This window comes from Microtus oregoni, unplaced genomic scaffold (genome assembly GCF_018167655.1).
Source record: "Microtus oregoni isolate MIOR12 unplaced genomic scaffold, Mior012 000018F_ref0000195, whole genome shotgun sequence".
NCBI lineage: Eukaryota > Metazoa > Chordata > Mammalia > Rodentia > Cricetidae > Microtus > Microtus oregoni.
Genome location: NW_024543077.1, coordinates 16053352 through 16069947, shown reverse-complemented (window position 1 = coordinate 16069947; position 16596 = coordinate 16053352).

Sequence of the window (16596 nt, the reverse complement as noted above, 5' to 3'; positions counted from 1 at the left end):
TCCTCTCAGGTCTCGGTGGACCCTGCAAAATAGGCAGAAAGAGTAAGAGCCGGGCTGGAGGACACCAAGGAGACAAGGCCTCTAATCCCCACGGTCAGTGCACATTTGAACTCACAAAGGCTGAGACAGCACACAGGCAGTCTGCACAGGTCTGCAGCAGATGGGGTTCGAGAGCTGGAGGAAGTGGACACAGCCCCGGCCCTAATTCAGAAGTGATCTCTAATTGATAACCAGTTGCAAGTGAAAATTTAATTTTGTTCAAGCAAGTTTCACATAGACCGCATGCTTAACCATAAATGGCCAATAGAAAAGGAACTCGATGGCATCTTTAGAGGTTCCTTGCCGCATCATGTCAGGGTTCTTTTTTTTTTTTTTTTTTTTTGAATTTTCGAGACAGGGTTTCTCTGTAGCTTTTTTGGTTCCTGTCCTGGAACTAGCTCTTGTACACCAGGCTGGCCTCGAACTCTTCTATTTTATCCTATTATTTTTATTATATGTATTTTTTTTTCTTCTCTCTTTTTACTCTTCAGGTCCTTTGTGTAAATGTTATAGCTTCCAGTTTACTGTTTTTACGAGATTCCTGAATGTGTAAATGAGAAGGTCTCTCTCTTGTGGCTTTTCTTGGGTTCTTCATGTTTGCTTATTTTGTTCAGTTCTGATGTGTTTTTGTTTCATCTTATTATATTATAATCCCGTTTAAAAAAAAAAAGAGGGGGGCTGGAGAGATGGCTCAGTGGTTAAGAGCACTAGCTGCTCTTCCAGAGATCCTGAGTTCAGTTCCCAGCACCCACATGGTGGTTCACAACTGTCTGTAACTCCAGCTCCAGGGGGGCTGGCGTCCTCACACAGACATGTATGCTGGCAAAACAAAATGCACGTAAGATAAAAATAAATTATAAAAAAAGAAAAAGAGGTGATGACTTTGGGGGGGCAAAGAAGGAGGCAGAGGGGGGTGGAAATGGTGTACACACAGTACTCGTATGTAAGATTATCAAAAATCTTTTAAAAACGTAATAAAAACCTGTACAGTCACACAACCTGCAACAGGGAACCTTGCTGCAATATTCTGATTACTGCCCTAAAACATTTATCTCAGAAGAGGCCATGAATTTTCATTTTGACCAGGGATACATAAAGTATGTGGACTATTTATGTGAAGACATTCTGAGGAAAGCAACACACAAGCTTTGGAGCCGGGCAGATTTGGGATTCTGTCCAAACTGCTTCCCACACATACTGTGCAGCGCAAAGGCTACATGTCCCACAGCAACCATGCTCTCAGCTTCAGCCAGTACAATCTCAGCTACCTACTGGTGCAATTGTGAAGGTTAGGCATCGCCGGGGTGTAGGAAAGACGTGCAGGAAGAGTGTACTTTAATTATAATGATTACTCAGACAAGCAAATCTGTGTAGTCAGCCCCCGTTGAGATCAGTGCTCGTCACAAAAATACATATCTTTGGAAAAACAGATCTCTTTACAGGAAGCTGCGGCCTGTATCATCTTGCCATCACCAGGCTCCTCATAGCTCCTTATGCCTATAACATCAGCGGTAGTGGAGATGAAGACAGTAAGCAGACCTCTTAATGTTAGCTATTGCCTATAATGTTGTCATATTTTAATGATTCTATTAGACAAGCAAGTCAGTGGAAATGAAGTGAATAGAAAGATCACGAGATTCAAATGTGTGTGTGTGTGTGTGTGTGTGTGTGTGTGTGTGTTCGTGTTCCCTTGTAGCTATTATGGAGGATTTCCCCGTTCCCATTATCAAAACCACAGATCCCCAGATATTTGCAACCAAAGAACTATGCCTTCATTGCTCATCAGTTTCAAAGAATGATATTGAGGCACCAACTTACAAAATAGAAGGTGTCCTTTGGTTTCTATTGCTGCCATATAACACCATGACCAAAAGGTAAGTTGGGGAGGAAAGGCTTTATTTGACTTATGCTTCTATATCACAATTCATCATCAAAGAAAGTCAGGGTGGGAACTCAAGCAGGGTAGGAACCTGGAGGCAGAAACCGAGGCAGAGGCCATGAAGGAGTGCTCTGCCTGGCTTGTTCTCCATGGCTTGCTCAGCCTGCTTTCTCACAGAACTCAAGCCCACCATCCCAACAATGGCACCACCCACAGCGGGCCCTCCCCATCAATTACTAGTTAAGAACATGATCTGCAGGCGTGCCTACAGCCCAATCCTATGGAGGCATTTTCTCAGCTGAGGGTCCCTCCTGTCTGATGACTCTAGCTTGTGTCAAGTTGACAAACTCCTGCACAGACACCAAATCTTCAGTGTTACCGTGATCAGTTGTGCAGTCCCCCACAGAAGAGGGCAGGGAGCCAATACAGATCCCCACCATTGCATACAGTTAGATCATGTGCCCCAAGCCAACTTAGGAGATTCTGCCTAAATAGCCTGTTTTCATTATTTTGTGGCCGTTAATGTTATGTGGTCACCACAATGCCAAATTAGCAAACCCTGAACCATTGCACTCAGGAGATGCCTGGGAACCTCTGGTTAAATTTTAATCAGTTGATTCGTTCAGACTGTTGTAGGTGTGCTTCTGTTTAAAAATGCCTTATGTATGAGCAGTGTTGACTTACGAACACAGCTCACAGTCGGCAGCCCTATGAGTCAATAAAAGAGCAAAGTTACATAATACATTCATTTTCCCTTTATACGTACACAGTCTTCTGCTTGTGAACACTGCGCAGCAATCCCACGTTATCCTGGGGACGGGACTCTTAGCAAAATCAACACACACACACACACACACTCACACACACATGCATACTCTCTTATGTACCACACACACCCATGCAGCAACCCTCCACACATACTACACACACACCTCCCTCACCCCCAACCTCTCACACACCACACACACAGACCACACGGCCGCACACCCACCCTCTGCATACCAGAAACACATAACACATACACACCACACCATACCAAAGACACACATCCTCCCACACACCACACCACACCACACACTCACACCACACACACTCATATACACACCACACAAAAGCATGGAAACACAGCACTAAGCATGTTTATAACCACAGAAAAGATGTTTATTCTTAGTGTGAGAGCTGAGATAGAAAGGCAGAGCTTGCTTGTTGGTCCCTCACTGGAATCCAGAGTTTGGCACCCACAGAAATGTTTTCAACTCTGCAGATGTCTGATCTCAGCTATGAAAGCACAGTGTGCATTGACTCAGGTCATAAACAGATTATTTTATAAGAAGGCTAATTCATAAATACGGGATCTCTGAGAGCAAAGATCAGTGGAGAATGCGGTTGAGAGGCAACAGTTGCAAGGCCTTGGACTAGAACAGAAAATGAACTTAGTGTTGTATAAGATACATGCAACCTGGGCATGGCAGCACACTGACTTGTTCCTGTAACCCCAACACTCGGGAGCCTGATGCAGGAGGATTACTAGTTGAAGCCCAACTTGGGATACACAGGAGCACTCTGTCTCAAAAATAAATGCCCATCCATGCGGCATTGGACCATCTCTCTTTTATTTTGGAGAGGACAGAGCAGGGAACCTATGAAATGGGGAGAACTCTCTGATGCTAGCCTCTGGCCTGATGGCAGGGTGGCTTTGGGTTGGCATCTGAAACTCCCTGTTGGTGTTCCTTGGTCTCTTCTGTAGGACCTTCCTTCTCCCAGTGCAGTTCCCAGGGGGAGTCAACGAAGTCTGGCATACCAAGCTGAGGCAGGAGCAAGCCCAGCCATGCCGTGTGGAGGCTGAGTACGGTATGGTAGAGGATCTTTATGATATGACCGTGCACTCGGTAGGCACCGCTTCTGTAGCCCTGTCTAATCTCTGTTTCTGTCCTGAAAGAAGTTCTTGTTGCCCAGCTTTATAATTACTTAGCCTCATGTGTACAAGAAACTCTCATGTTTCATCAGCAGCCGATTTCAGTATCTGCTTTAGTGATGGGTCTATTAATACTGAAATGAGTGATATCTAGTCAGTGTGCATTTGTGCCTGTTTATTTTAGATTGGCATAAAGCATGTGTATGTATTTATGAGTTAGGTATGATCCGCTTGACTCTATGGATTGTGTTAAGGTGCGTATCAGCTGGGGCCTGTGGCCTCCTGAGATATTCGGACTTGCCAGTGATAGGACGACTCTGAATGACAGCATTTACAAAACATTCAGCTTGGAAGACCCCTGAAGCCCCGGATACCAGTCAGGTCGACCTCCTATGCGCTCCCCTCAACTGTCCTAAGGTTCGTTCACAACTCCGCGGCGCTTTAAAAGCCACCAAATTAAGACTGTGGAAGTCTACCCAGTTTTAGAGGAAATCTCTTTAGACGAAGACACTTTTTAAAATTTGAAGAAATGTGGTTTTTCAAAGTGCACTGTGACACAGCTACATTTTACACAGCGGCACATTTTAACACCCGCCTCGAGTGGCATAGTTGAGACCTGCATGCCTGACGCCTTCTGTGTGTGGAACAACCCTGACATCTAGTGGAAAACTTCCGTAATTACAAGGAATTTTCCTGCGCTGTTTACTAAATTCTTGTTAAGGGCCATCTGTACAGGGTGAGGAGAAATCAGGGTGCACTAAACCTGGGGAGGCTGCCAGTGCCATTTCACCCTAAGGTCCCAGTTTATTCTGACACTGCTTAGCACAGGTATCTGCCTGCGTCAACTATAGACTCATTTTAATCTTTATTTCATATCTTAAAAACAGTTAGCCTTTAGTCCCAGCACTCAGGAGGCAGAGGCACGAAGATCTCTGTGTTGGAGGCCAACCTGGTCTATGGAGAGAGTTCCTGGACAGACAGGACGACACAAAGAAACCCTGTCTCAAAAAACCAAAAGAAGAAACTAAGATTTAGATCCAGTATATGTCTGCGCATGGGAATTGCTGTGCCCATGGTCCAGAAGGGGGTGTCAGGTCCCATGGGTGCCCATGGTCCAGAAGGGGGTGTCAGATCCCACGGAGCTGGAGGCACGGGTGGTTGTGAGCCTCTGGTGTGGGTGCTAAACTCCTCCCCTGCAGGACTAAGCAGTCTGAAGTGCTGGGCCATTTCTCCAGTTCCCTTAACCTTCATTTCTTTGTAATAAGGACCATTGTTTTCATTCTTCTTCCTTGTTTTTCCATTTGTACTTTTCCATGAAATGCCAGCTCATATCTGTATCCTGCCATTGTAAGATTTTCCATATTGAAGAAATGTGTCATTTATCATCTCTTGCATAAAAACACCTCAATTTGTCATTTATTGGTTTTCATTTTTATTTTGGGAGTGGGTCTTTTGTTTGAGACAAGATCTCCAGGCCAGGCGAGTCTTCAGATGACTTTAGACTCCTAACTGCACCCCTCCCCCCGCAGTGTGAAACTACAGTATGCATTATAGCTCATGTTGTGACAGGTGGACTCTGGGGTTTTGTGCACGACAGGCAGGTGTCACTACTGAGGCACACTCTGCTTTATGTGGTTGTGATTTTTTCATGAAATAAGGTATAATGACACTTTCCTTTATAACTATAAAGGAAATTTACTTTCATGTCACATATAAAACGACTGCCTCTCCTCTCAGAGTATCTTAGTTATGGTGTCTATTGCTGTAAAGATACACCATATAAGAAATTCTTATAAAGGAAACACTTAACAGAGGTGGCAGCTCGCAGTTGGGAGGTTCAGCCCATTATCATGGCCGGCGGCATGCCGGCATACAGGCAGACACGGTGCTGGCTGCATCTTGGTCAGAAGGCAACAGGAAGTGCACTGGGACACTAAGAGTAGTTTGTGCATAGGAGATCTCAGAGCCCAGCCCCACAGTGACTCACTTCCTCCAACAAGGCCACACCTACTCCAACAAAGCCACACCTCCTAATAGTGCCACTCACTTTGGGAGTCTTTTTGTTTCAAACCACCACACAGAGAATAAGACTAAAAAAATCATTTATGTTTACCTAGGTAACATGCTGTGTACAATCAAGTATTTTTATTCATTAAAACTTTTATCCTGATATTTTAACAATAGAAAGATAAAACATTATTTTTTTCTTAGCAATGTAAAGATGATTCACAAATCTAAATACAGCTGTGAAGAAAGATTATGATGTGTGCCCATATACTGTGATGGGAAACAAACCAATATAAGTGAGAGCAATATTAATTCCACTTATGCAGAAAAATTATTTATTTACTGCAAGGACACAGAAAATGTCTGAAAGGGCGCACACAGGTATGTCAGGGTTATGCACACATAAGGCTATTATTAGTGTGGGGCTGGAAAATGGCTTAGTGGTTAGAGCACCAGACGCTTTTCCAGAAGACTTGGGTTCAATACCCAGCACCTAGATAGCAGCTCACAACCATTTATATCTCTGGTTCCTGGGAATCTGCCGCCCTCTTCTGGGCCTCCATGGGTACTGCATACAGACAGTACACAGACTTTTATGCAGGCAAAACATAACAATTAATTTTAAAAAACTACTAGTGAGTTCTTGGCAGTGGACAGAGCCATTGGACAGTGGCAAGAGGAGCAGAGTTTTACCTTCAAGACTACATGGTTAGCTACCATGTGAACATATTACTTATGTTATAGAAGTTGTTTTTTAAAGAACATTTTATAGTATGGGGAGATGTAATGGTTTGTGTTTGTGCCCTGTATTAAATGAAGGCACAATCCCCAACTGGGCACTGCGAGGTGGAAAATTTAAGAAATGAGGTACAGTAGAAGATCTTGGGCGTGTGGGCATGTCTTCAAAGTCTGCAGTGGGTCTCTAGCCCTGGTCCTTCTTTTCTCCTGATATGTGTCTATGACTGTGGAGAAGATTTCCCCTAGTATCGGCCCCTGCCATGATCCCCTAGCTTGCAGCAGACGCCAGAGCAGTGTGCTACCTGACCCCAGGACTGGAGCCTCCAAGACAGTGAGCCAAGCAAAGCCTTCCCTCTTTGATGTGGGTCATCTCAACACAGGAAAATAGTCAGGAACTTTACTTACCTGCAAAACAAGTTACAACGCAATGAATAAAGTACCCTGATCTAGAAAACAAAAGGATCCCTATGTAAAAAAAAAAAAAAGTGCAGAGTGGATCTACACCAACAAATGCTATCCGTGACTTCGGAGTGGAAGGCTCTGAATGAATTTGTTTTCTGCTGCACTAGCCCCTATTTTCTAATACTTTACAGTAAATATGTGTGACAGCTGGGAGCAGAAAACAGGAAAAGAAGTCACTACTTATTAAGATGTGTGCACAGATCTCTGTGGGGTGCTTTAGCTTCAGATAGCGTTTTCCCAAATACCGCACACCATTCTCTCTCTTCCCCACCCAGCTAACTATTGTGTAACAGTGGCCCCCGGAGGGTGGTGGCCCACACCTGCAACCCCAGCACTCTGGAGTTGAAGGGGAGGACAAGTTTAAGGCCTATTTGAGCTATGTAAATGGTGATAGCATTTAAAAAAACAAAAGCAGATACAATGACAACAAGAATGATAATTCACAAATTTTTTTCCTATGAGATTAGATTTGGAGGCTGAGGATGTGTTTAAGCAGCAGAGTGTTCCAGAGCAAGCATGCAGCTCTGGTTCTGTCCTCTGCACAGCATGGAATTGGGCTTGGTGGCACATCCTATAGTCCTAGCCCTTAAGAGTGGAGACAAGATCAGAAATCCAAGTTTATCCGTGTGTACATGGTGCTTTGGTTTGGTTTTTGAGACAGGCTCTCTCTCTATGGCCCTAGGTGTCTTAGAACTTGCTGTGTAGACTAGGTAATCTGGAATTCAGAACTCACAGACATCTTCTGCTTCTGCCTCCCAAGTACGAGAATTAAGAGTGCACACCGCTACACCTGGCCTACCCTGGGGTTAAACGCCATTCACATGAACAGGTTGGGTGCCTTCATTATTACACGGATACTCCCACTTTCCCCCAAAATATGCCTGCTTTCACCCCCTGGCATCTAAATCATGTTTGATTTTTCATGGACTTCCGCCTGGAAATCGAAGGCTGTGAGGAGCCTCCTGTAGCATCGCTACACAGAGAGCAGTCTAACACTCCCCTCACCTTGTGTATGTATCCAGCCTGCCCAAATGTGGGCGTAACTTCTGCAGGGCTGGTAAGTAGTCCATAAGAGGAAGTATTTGCACAAAGAGCACCGACCCTAGGCGTGTGGCTCCAGCTTATTTCAAGCATGGCTTAATCTACCGGCCAAATGCGGAAGAGTTTCCACCAAACACTGAACGCATGCGCGTGTTTAAACTGACCCTATTTCATGTTGTGATTCTCTAGTTTAAATAAGAGACCATAGGAACATCTTCCTGCTCCTTATAAATAGGACTTAAAAACATTTTATAATGAAATATAAGTACAACTATAGAAAATAAGGAAAAGGATAGTAATGCTTCCGCCCTGTTATTATACAATACACCTTAACATGGTCCCATAAATTTTTATTTAATTTTTTCTAAGCAATAAAATTCCTACATTTGGGTCTCAAATCCTATTGCATTGGCCAGAGATACATAACAATCTGCATTTTGTAAGTTAATCCATAAATATTTACACAATACCTTTGAATTTAGCATTTTTAAAAATACAGTTTGTTTTTGCACTGGGATGTAAGATGGCTCAGAGAGTAAAGGCAGTTGCCACCAGATCTGGCACCTGAGTTTGGTCCCTGTAACCCACATGGTGGAAGGATAGAACTAAATCCAGCAAACTGTCACATCTCCATGTATGTGCTACACACACACACACACACACACACACACACACACACACACATACACACACATACACACACACAAACACACACACACATACACACACACAAACACACACACATACACACACATACACACACACAAACACACACATAAACACACACACACAAACACACACACAAACACACACATACACACACACATACACACACACACACTCACACACACACATACACACATACACATGCACACATACACACACACATACACAACATACACACACATGCACACATACACACACACATACACACACACATACACACACATACACACATACACACACATGCACACATACACATACACACACACATACACACACATACACACACACATACACACACATACACACACACACATACACACACACACACACACACACCTGCACGTGCACATAAAGGAAATAACTCGCACTTATTTTAAATGACAAATGTATCATTTCTGCATCTATGTTCCGTCCACTTGTTTTGAGATTTGTGTTGTAAACAACAGGCTTCTGTGATACTACAAATAGGATTCTGTCCCAACCACATTTCTGATCATCATGGCTAACACACAGGAGTCCCTAAAGCTTGTACTCAAGGACTCTTTCTGAGCTCTCTGATTAGTCTGAAGTGCTGGCCGCTTTCCTTGATTTGCTATGTGGGCAACCATCTGGGAGCATCAGGCGAGTGTTCTTGGAATGGCCGTCTCTCTCATCACGACTTTGGCTTTGCAGGATGAAAAGCTCCTGAACCCCTGATTTCTAAGCTAAAACTGCTCTCTGGTGTTTATGTTCCAACGCAGATTCTTTCTCTCCTAGCCCGAAGTTTTAAAGGGATATAGCTGGAGTGTGTCTTTCCCCACTGGTGCCTGTCATCCAAACGTTCATTTCCCACGGGTTGCTTGGTGCAGCTTCAAATGCCCATCATAAAGCCACAGAACTGGGAGCACATGCTTGACCTTGTTTTCAGAAAAACATCCTGGGGGGCTGGAGAGATGGCTCAGTGGTTAAGAACACTGACTGTTCTTCCAGAGGATCTGGGTTCAATTCCCAGCACCCATATGGGAGCTCAGAACTGTCTATAATTCTAGTTCCAGGGGACCTGGCACTCATGGCAAAATGCAAATGATGTAGGTGGGTCTTCTATCTATCTGTTGTTTCATTGGTTAATTAATAAAGAAAACTGCTTGGCCTGATAGGTCAGAACATAGGTAGGCAGGGAAGACAGAACAGAATGCTGGGAGGAAGAAGGCAGTGGGACAGACGCAATAGCTCTCTTCTCCAAGCTGGACACAGGTTAAGATCCCTCCCTGTAAGCCACCACCTCGTGGTGCTACACTCATTAAATATGGGTTAGAGCAAGATGTGAGAATTAGCCAAAAAGAGGCTGGAACTAATGGGCCAGGCAGTATTTAAAAGAATACAGTTTCCATGTAATTATTTCGGGGCATAAGCTAGCCAGGCAGCCTAGAGTCAGGTGGCAGGAAAGCAGCCCACAGCACCTACTACACACAAATGCACATTAAAATAAATATTTTTTTTAAAAAGAAAAACATGTTGCAGCACATGGGAATAGCTCTAGTTTCATATACCAGTGAGCTTTTGGAGAGAGCTTTTCAGAATGAGAAGGCTTTTCTTCAGATTTCTGAATAAATAGATGGAAATAGAGGCCTTCTCCTCGTTTGTCAGAGACACAAGCTGGATCAGAACTCTGGTGAGTTCAACTGCATTTGCTCCCATTGAAAAGAGTAACAGAAAAACATCAAGGTCAAAGACCCATTGTCTCTGTGGTGCTCATTCTGACCACCTCTCAGTGCTCGGGAAGCAGCCCCATAATGTCATAAGTCAGGAGACCCTGAGAGAATGTTGTCCAGTTTCCCTAAGAGCTGGAAAGTCACAGCTTCCAGTGTGTCCTTTCTCATTATGATGAGGTGACATAAAGGACATTGCCCCCAACCTCTGCGGAATAAAAAACATTGCCAAATAAATCTGTGTCAAGTAGGGTTCTTTGGATGCAAACCAAAGACTCAGAAAACACACTGAGCAATTAAACCTCAAGATAGCAAGCTCTAGGGCTCTTGGTGAAGGGAAGGCAGAGTCTCCTCAGAGAACAGCCTCTGTCACTCTAACACCTGTCTGTCACTTCACACAGGCTCCGGGTAGGACGACACTTTCTTCCCCAAGAGAAGTGTATGTGACTCTTTGAGACAGATTCTCACGTGGTGTAGTGGGCCTTGAACTTAGTCTGTAACCATGACTTTGAATTGACCCTCTTGTCTCCACCTCCTCAATGTTTTGACACCACACCCCACTTGGCTTGCCGATTTGTGCCAGGAAGGAAACTGGGAAGACACCTTCACTTTCGCATCCTCCAGGACTGTGTGTAGCGGAGAAAGGCAAGCTAGTCCAGGAGAGCCCAGGGCTTTCATGTTCAGGAGCAGAGAGACCCACTGTTGAGGGCACGACCTGTGTTCACCCCTCGTGGAGTGCTTTTTATCAGGAATTAATGCAATCCTCTCCTGCCAGAGCCTTCCCACAGAGTACCAAAAGGATCTAAGAGCCCTAGGAGATGGCCAAAGTAAAGCATGGCAGATGCCGGTCCCGGCTAAATCACCTTGTCTTAGGCGTGTATTCCATAGCCAGGACTTTGCAGACTTGATGGGAATCTATTCACTGAGATCCAACTTTCCTCCTGTGCTTGACTGTAAAACTGGGGCTTCTTGGAACCTTTCCTACTGTTTCGCTTCTTTTCTGCTTCTGTGGCCAGTGTCTGGAAAACAGGTAAATGGGCAAGTGCTGGTTAGGCTCCCAGTTCAAATTCTACCTCGTCTACCTCGTTTCTGGTTGATAGTATCTGTCCTATTCCAGCTAGTAAGAGTGACAGCTGCTTGTTACATACAAGGTCAGACACTCTCTAGGCTTCCTCCTAGGTAAGACGAACCAATCAATTCCCTGTTAGAAATCAATTCAGGAGAAAGTCCTGGTCCCTTAAGACTTCTCTCTCATCTCTAATGCACGTCTAAATTCTGTAATAGACTCTTCCAACACCTTCTTACTGAGACAGCCTCCATTTTCCCATGCTACGAATTCTTTCTCTCTGTAGCAAGGAACAAACTCCACGGTTCAACGACAGCTCAGACCCTGGTGGCCTTTGGCCCAAGAGTACTGGTAACAATTCTGGGCTTTAAATGTGAGTGACTGTACAGTCACTGTTCCTACACCTTACCGGAAATAGGATGTCAGTCAGATTTTCTGACTGATCTTTCATTTCATGGGGCAGGGGTGGAGGTTAGCTCTGTAAGTTCAGTGCTACTCAGTCTTCCAGGAGGAGCTGCCATTGTCTTTTAGGATGTTTTCTGGACCTGTCTTACATGGCAGACATTGCCTGTTGGATTTTGATTACACACACACACACACACACACACACACACACCACACAATTATTCTACCTGTTCCTTCTTAAGTTGCATCGGTGTGAAACCCAACACATGCATGCAAACGTGTGAATGCATTGATGAGAAGAGAACCTAGCACTTGCTGGATGTGAGATAATCTCTGTTGTCAAGGTGATGAGATCTAGGATCACTTGGGCGATGGACCTCTGGACTAGCCTGGGCTAGATTATCTTCATTGGGTTAACTGTGGGGGAAAGAGCTGCCCACTGTGGGTGACACCATTCCCTGTCCTGCACTGTGTAAGAAGAGGAGAGGAGGTGACCATGAGCTTCCTTTATTCTCTGCTTCCTGGGGATGTCTGGCACTGCCTCACACCCCTGCTGTGACTCCCCCAGTGTGATGGACTGTAACGTAGAACTAGGAACCAGCATTGACTTTCCCTTTTGAAGTTGCTTTTGTCAGGGTATTTTTTTTTTCATCACATTTTTTAAAAATATTTTTCAGAACATTTTTGAAGCTAGATGAGAAACTGTCTAGCAGAAGTACAAGCAGTACCGATGGAAGGAGATTCCATTCTCCTGGAGAATTTGAGCCAGATTTAAGACTAAAGCAAAGATTTTGATTTAATTTAAAAATGCCCTGCCAAAGATATGACCTTCATTTTTTTCCCATGAGAGGTCTTTTAGAGCCTGCCTGAAAAACAAATCCAACTCACGTGAAAATGCAAATCAAGTCAGGGATTGAAATAACATATGCTACTTACTGGCTTCATACAAGTTGGGTAGTGGAGTTTAGGTTGCCACAAACTTCGGGATACCCAAGAAGACCTTTTATTTCAAGCCTGACATGATTAGATGTTGGAAATTGTTCTTTAATAATTAAACAGGCCATCTGTAGAAGGCAGTGTGACCTTTCACCCGCAGTCTCTCACGCTGTTCTAGAATTTCTGCAGTTGGCACATATGGTATCAGAAACCCATTGATACTCTCCTTTGAAATATTAGAGGAGCGGGCTTAAGGCAGCTGTCTCTGGGCTGCCAGCTCTCATTGCCACGCAGGCTTTAAATGCCCTTGGCCTGTCGTTTTGAGTTAGCATACCTTAATCACAACGCTCGCCATAATATAATTCAGCCGATGCCTGAAATCCAATACAGTGGAACATTTGCTGAATGGCGCACTTAGCAACACTCACCAGCCAGAATGTATGTGTTTTCCATTGAGATGCCTTTTCATGCTCTGCGTGTGCCCTCAGAAATGTCATGTAGATTATAAACATTCCTTGTTCTGGAACAACGGAATACCAACAATTTCCATTATGCTCCCGCTCCCTTGTTAGGAATGTACAGGGACTGTGACGTTTGAAAAACTAGCTGCTCCGAGGCCTAGAGATTGATAGCGCTACTAAAATATTGATGTGACCCTGTCATTCCGTCAACGCAGTAATTAGACCGCCACGATGAGAACACTTGTCTGTTTGTCTTAAATGTCTCATCGGGCACCTTCTGCAGTGTGCTGAGTCCTTTCAGAATGGTCAGAGTGGAGGGAAGGGCATCAGTTACTGCAAGCATGGTTTCCGTGTGTCTTCAGAAGGGACGGAGGCACTGACTGGAGCAGTACTCCCCTGTTAACCTGCAGCAGAGGGGAACTATCTGTTGACCTTCCACAGGCTGTTTATCTACGAGTTCAGTTGTCAGGCTACATTTGAATGCCTTTAGGGTTGACCTTAGCGCTGCTTTTAGAGATAAAGGTGCCTCTCCACTTCCATTGAAAGCCTTCCTATGGACATTTAGCCAAACCAGAGATCAATATAGTAGGCTTATTTTTTAAAATATGCTTATATTTTGTTTAAAAGTCAAACAGCTAGGGAAGCAGTCCTAGAAAATGGTGTTCACATTTGCTCATTACACATTAACAATCAGAGACCCAGAGAATCTATCTTATTCACTTTGCTGATGTAAGTATTGTTCAAAACTGGAATTCAACACGTTGAACATGAGATAGCAGCTCACTGAGCATTAAGACACGTTATGAAATGGGTCACATCAACCCTTTTCCTCCAGCAAGGTATTAAACTGTGAAGGTAGAAAATCAGTATGCATTCATGTTTTATTTCCTTAAAAGTGCTTATTTATGAGTTGCTCCTATAATGGGGTATGGGAGTTTTATCATCATAGAGAGACATTGATAACTTAATCTTCGGTTAATATAGGTACCAAGCATGTAAAGTAAACGCACATAATAAAATGCGAAGTGGTTTTGTGCATGCGTAGGAGGGGATACCGCTCTGGCTATGCTGGCGAATCCCTGGTGAAGCTGCCAAGTCCACCCTTCATCCTCTCTGCTCCGCCTTAGCCTTTGCCAGCTGTGCTGCCCGAGTTTCTCCGCCCCTCCGCGGGGCGAGAGAGACAGAGAAGTCATGATATGCGATTCCCCTATTCTATCAGACACGCTAATCTCTGCAGCTTTAGGAGCAGCCTCCCGTGCAGTCCCTGCTGATGGTCTCTGGCGGCATCTTCCTTCACTGTTTGTTACCTGTAAGTGTGTCACCCGCCTGTTCTTGTAACTCCTGCCAAACCTCTATGTTTTCACTGATGCAGGGGGGTAAGAAAGAGCGAAGAGTAACAGAGACGCTTCACCTTTACACTTTGAGCGCATCAACTCCGTGGACCAGAACGAACTGTTTAAACTAGAAATCATGCCGTTATTGTGGCCACCAACAGGTGGCGCTAATAGTCACACCTAGACATTTAATGGACAGGATTTCTTCAGTTTGTTGACTAGTTCCATCTTTTGAAATTGTTTAGATATCAACTCTGTACCTGTTAAATGCAAATGTCTAAGAAAGTGCTTCGAAACTATTTTAATGAACACACATTTGCTTATGACTAAGGCGAGAACAGAGATTATGTAAGAAGCAGGGAAAGAGAGAAGATAGGATTTGTACATTGCGGGATGGGGACCAGGAATAATTTTGAAAGACAAAGAGTACAGGAAACAAAATAGAAAGCTGAATGATAACAGAGAAATCCTTCAAATTAGTTTGCCACTATTACGGTGTGAATTGTGTTCCCTCCAGGACGACAGTTTAGAAACAGGGACTCCGAGCAGCTAATTAAGGATAAATGAAGTCATAAAGCAGGGTGCTGAGCTTTGAGTTCTCAGTCCTCACGGGAGAAGAGATGCTAGGGCTTTGTGTGCACAGAGAGACGCACACGTGGTGTGAGACCAAAGCCAGAAGGCGCTGCGCACATGGTTTAAAGAGAAGCCTCCCTAGAGGCCGTCCTTGCCAGCCCCTCCAGAAGGGCAACAAAGTCTGTCGTTCAAGTCAACGATCTGTGGTGTTCTCCTATAGTTCTCCTCGAGGCCTCCAGTCTCCAGGCAACCAGCATCCAGAGTGAGGCTAAACATGTTGGCTGACCCAACACCATTTCCCAGAACTTTCCTTTAGTGTTTGCGTTGGTTTGGGTCTTTTGAGATTCATCTGAGAGAGTACATATGGATTATATGTACAAGATATTCGTTGGGGAAATGTGGGACAGAAGGCGAGACTCTCTGAGTACTCATACAGTTCTGACCTGTGAAGGGAGGAGAAAGAAGTGTTGGTTGACCGTGGTTCAGAGACCGCACAGTTCCAAGAACATTTCAGCTAGGTTTACGGGGAGTCTGTTATCCAAAATCTCCCGCCGAAGGCTTTCCATATTGGTAACTCACCATGTTTAGTGTTGACTGAACGATTCGCAGGAATCATAGCGCTGGGATGAAAATGTCGAGGAATCTGGGCCTCAACAGCTGGAGCCATCCGTCACTCAAGCTCTGATCCGGGCTTTACTCCGCCATACTCTACCTCAAGCTGGCGTTAGCAGCCATGGAGACCGAATCCTTCCAAGTCTGAAACCAGAGGAAACGTGCATCCTTGCCCCAAGCCTCTGTAAAAGCTCCAAGAGGGTCTTGGAACGGATACACTTAAACCATTTGCCCACCCCCGAGCCAGGAAAAATTCCATGCCTTGCTTTTCTCCGGTCTAATATTTCAGGCTTCCCTTCGATGCTGAGTTGTATCATAAGAAATAATGGGCATCAGGAAGCACATTTACTGAGAATATATATTCTATATCCCCAGAACATACTTATTTTTAAGTATTTTTATCTCCTGTAGCTTCCCAGGGTGCTTTCCAAAGGCAGGAGCAATTCAGAGCTGTGCCAAAGGTAACTCTCCCCACATCCTCAGCAGCTGGGTTAGTTTCCTTTATGAACGCTGGCTGCTTCATTGGTCCACCATGAGTGCTCGTGTGGTTTATTACAGTGACTCACACTTGTCGCGTATTAGCAACCATCTTTTTTTTTCTTAGATTTTCTTTTCTGTAAATGGGCTCCTCCTATCTCTGCTCATTTTCCCATTTAGTTTTGTGCTTCTCTTGTTTGTAAAAGCACTTTTCATGTTACAACAAATACTCCTCTG